Source organism: Photinus pyralis, unplaced genomic scaffold, assembly GCF_008802855.1.
Source record: "Photinus pyralis isolate 1611_PpyrPB1 unplaced genomic scaffold, Ppyr1.3 Ppyr1.4_LG6, whole genome shotgun sequence".
In the NCBI taxonomy this organism is placed as follows: Eukaryota; Metazoa; Arthropoda; class Insecta; order Coleoptera; family Lampyridae; genus Photinus; species Photinus pyralis.
Genome location: NW_022170663.1, coordinates 11,715,466 through 11,719,421, shown reverse-complemented (window position 1 = coordinate 11,719,421; position 3,956 = coordinate 11,715,466). Strand labels below are relative to the sequence as shown.

Here is a 3,956-nt window from a genome sequence, read left to right as displayed (position 1 = left end):
ATAAGGTAGACTGTCATTCCCCTCTTTCTAACCTCCTTCCCTCCACCCCTCCCACCCTACCCGCATGCATTACGTACACATTAACTGCGACCGCCTTATCCACTAGTCCAGTCAAACTAAGACTAGTGGATAAGGCGGCCGCAGTTAAATGTGACTTTTCAAAGACACGGAGCTGATACCGGTAACCTTCTCCGCGATGCAAAACTCTACAAAGAAGTGACTCTGAAAGTACCAGCAACATTTAGGGAGCTGTCTGAAGTACATTCATGCTCAAAGCAAGAGCCAAACCAAGCAGGGGAAGTGGACACCAATTGGTATCGCGTTTGTGATCCTCTAGAATTGACTGTCGATCCAGCGCTGCATTGTAAACTGTTAGATCTCCTGTGGAACTCTGAAATATTCAATGAAAGAATTATTCTTCGGATGAGGGGGTCTTCACCTTGCCCTAAATTTTCCACAAGTCATCGGCAAGCACATGACAGGAAGTGGTATTTTTTCTGAGGGATCTGTCAAGAAAGTCTTAGAAGGCAAGGCCTACTCAAAAAGCACGAGGGTCAACAAACTAACTTTCCAGGTTTTATGGCGCCACATCTATCCGTAGTTTGTTGATTACCTGGACGAGCACTCATTTGGTGACGGACAAGATCTCAAATTGGCTGCTACAGATCCTAACTCTATAAGAAATTATTTCCGGCCTCCCACAGTCTTGGACAGCCTGAGCGATTTTCTGAAGGAGCGCTGTGAAGAGGACGAGAACTTTGCCTAGTGGTGGAGCTTATCAATACTTTGGCCTCAAACCCAAAACGTGTTTCAAAGAAGAGGCTCCGTCTCGTAAGAAGACAGATTCTTCGGATGAAGATGCAATATTCCATTTGATGGAAACATTTCATTTGATGTCACAGGAAGATTTTGACAGGGATACGCAGAAAATCACAGAATCTCTTCTTCATGTCAAAATAAAAGGCTCAGAATTCGTGCAAAATTTTGTTGAGCAGCGTTTGGTAGAGTTGCATGGCACACCTGTGTTGAAGAGAGAGCAGGATTTGTCGTGCTCAAAAGTCACCCAAGCGAGGGGTGAGCCTCGGGAGACAAGTCTATTTTATGAATTGCCGTGGTAGTGTGACTTGAGACGTATTTCAATACGCTATGACATTTCTTCTTCAAAATTTCCACTAAAAATTATAAATAAAGTATTTTCAAAATTTTTTCTCCTTTAAAATGCTTGTTGATTATTACTTTAAGGGGCTGCCACCTCACGATCGAAATACCCCATTCCGAGCGTTTAAAGTGCGTTAATTGCAAGAGATGAAAAAACCATGCTGGGCATCCGATTCAGACCATCATTATACACGACTTCCGGTGGCAAAATCCGTTGGCAAAACGGTAGATCGATTCAAGCGGGGTAGAATAGGGGATATCAACGCGTTTGCTCAATTACCGATTTTCTCTTGAATGCGGTATTTTAAAATGTGTCCCCGACTAAGGATAGAACACTGGGGAGTATGGGTGTTTGTTAGGGTGCAGCGGAAGCCGTATTCCTTATTTATCTATTGTACAATCTTTCAAGTGTCTTAAGGATAAAAAGACATCAAACTGATCGGACGATATGATTTAGGTGTGGAGTAATCACCTTTGCCTTGTGTGGGGATAAATTATCTCCACTCACTCCGTGGGAGTGAAGGGGGTTGCTCTGGCCATGCATAAAAATTCCAACCTCAAATTTTTGCACAATGTAGATTGTAGTCGCTGCAGAGCTATACTTACCCTTAATACTCTAACGCCGATTTCATAGGCTGTGTATAGGTTGTCTCCGTTTCAATGTTCAATGTGATTAATTAATGTGACATCTGAAAGAAAAGGTGGCAGTAACCACAAAGTTACCTACTTCAAATAATAAACATCCAAAACTTGCCAGGAACATATATTTGAATAAATAACCACCATTACAATTCCCTACGGTTTACCGCAAATGCAGGTGTTATTGCTGGCGCAGTATGCAACGGGTCCATGGCCATTGATGACACACGAGACTACACAGCAAAATACGTAGGGGCACATATTAACCACACAAACTAAACAGAAATGACCATTTCAGAATATGCACTTAGCTCATATTGGAAACTTACATGCATTTGTCAAACTGCAAAGACTAAATACTGCCCCGGCGACTAAAACGGCTGCCATATAGCTTAACATCGTCCAACTTTGTAATTACAACACATAATTCTATCGCTCGTATTTATACTATAATCGAAATGTCGTGAACATGGTGTAAAGTTTTAAACGCCACATAAAATACCGGAATGACGTGCTAAAAGCACACGAAGGTTTATTACATGGAACTACTATGTAATGAAGAAACGATAATGTAGGTTTTTTACTTTTACCTGGGATGAAATCTTTTTTGTGTGCCTTCTTTTGGAAGAAGTTTATAAACCATTGTTCTGTTAATCTTGCAATTTTGGGAATTGTGGGGACATAGTTCAAAAACGACACATTTTAAAACCTTGGTTTATTTCGAAAAGTATTAACCTTAAATTACACGCCTCAATTTTCTTCAACATTTCAGTGCAGTTACTTTTGTCAATTGAACTGTGAAGAAAATGAAGTCGGAGGAAATTTTGCTATGGACACCTTAAAAACGTTTGAGTATTTGATTGAAGGACCCATAGTTTGCTGTTCTTTCCTGCTGCATATCGAACTATGGGGAACCATGGAATCCAAGATTTTTCTGAAATTGGTCTCGTTTCCACTTTACTACTTTCGGAATCGGTAGACTAACGGTAATACCACTTAGGGAATTAATATACTACTTCAAAGTTTATTAATTCTTCAACTGCAATATACTATACTAAGGTTACAAACAGCACAGATGAAATATTTCACTAGGTAGTAGTTGGTGGTTGTCCACAAATGCACGCATTAGTACTGTTACAGTATGCATACGGTCCACGTCCTGAGAACAGGCACGTCATTGTGCAACACGGTACGTATGGACAAGTCTTAAAGGTGCAGACTGTGGAGGAAACAAATTTTGACAACATGAAAATTGCATTTGGCACATTTACTACTTACAGAAGAACGCATTGCCTATACTGCAAACACTGAACATAACCACGAGGGTTGCCAAGACTGTAATGTAAGATACCATCGTGAGAAGTTATGGATATTTCCAGTTTCGCACCACTTTAAATACTTATGCCGTGACTTTTATGTAAACATTTTCAAGGGCCCAGTTAATCTCGAGAGGAGGTAGATTACGGGATTAAGGTGTAATTAAGTAATTGCTATCTTGAAATTTATTTACCAAATAATATTAAATGAGAGTAGGTCAATACATTTTGGACCATGCTTCCGTGCAATGTAACCTAGAAATGTCATCGGCCATATAAAAAGCAAACCATCCTGAATATGATGTGCTTACTGTGTCGATGGACGTATGTAAACCATGGATAGATTATATTTTCTTATCCTTAGATAAACATCATTGAAATAGATTCAAAGAAATGTTTTATTGGTGCAAATAAGGAAAGGAAAAATAATTAATAAATAGTATGAGAGCTAATAATCTTCCATTAATGACGTCGATAATGTTGATTGAGGTATGTTAAAAAATGTTAAATATCATTTGTCTTCGTTTTGATTTGTTTCAAATTAAGTAAGTATATTGATTTTAGTTGAGTTTGTTATTGTACGTAGTAAGCTAACGTTTTACTTTGCATAAACTTAAGAGTCTATGTAAATGTTGTAAATGGTTCCTTATTTTGTATTATATAATTATCAAGTGAACCAAAGAAGTCAATCATATTCTGAATAATAAAATCCAATTCCAATTAATATCGTGATTAAGTGAAGGAGAGGCCTAGAACTACCGAAAATCGATTTTCAATATTTGGTGACTGTGACAGGACCCGGGCTTTGTGTAAAATCTCACCGCAATAAGATTATTGATTTTT

General features: G+C 38.7%; 2 long non-coding RNA genes across 2 annotated transcripts; both read right to left on the bottom strand.

Moving 5' to 3' along the window:
- Nucleotides 1-1,904: 1,904 nt before the first annotated feature.
- Nucleotides 1,905-2,237, bottom strand: LOC116175130. Its single transcript, XR_004146246.1, has 2 exons — nucleotides 2,127-2,237; nucleotides 1,905-2,072 (listed from the first exon to the last, which is right to left on the bottom strand). It is a non-coding gene; the product is annotated as an uncharacterized LOC116175130 (long non-coding RNA).
- Nucleotides 2,238-2,801: 564 nt separating this feature from the next.
- On the bottom strand, nucleotides 2,802-3,179 carry LOC116174919. The gene is made up of 2 exons (XR_004146196.1): nucleotides 3,076-3,179; nucleotides 2,802-3,016 (listed from the first exon to the last, which is right to left on the bottom strand). It is a non-coding gene; the product is annotated as an uncharacterized LOC116174919 (long non-coding RNA).
- Between the last annotated feature and the right edge of the window lie 777 nt (nucleotides 3,180-3,956).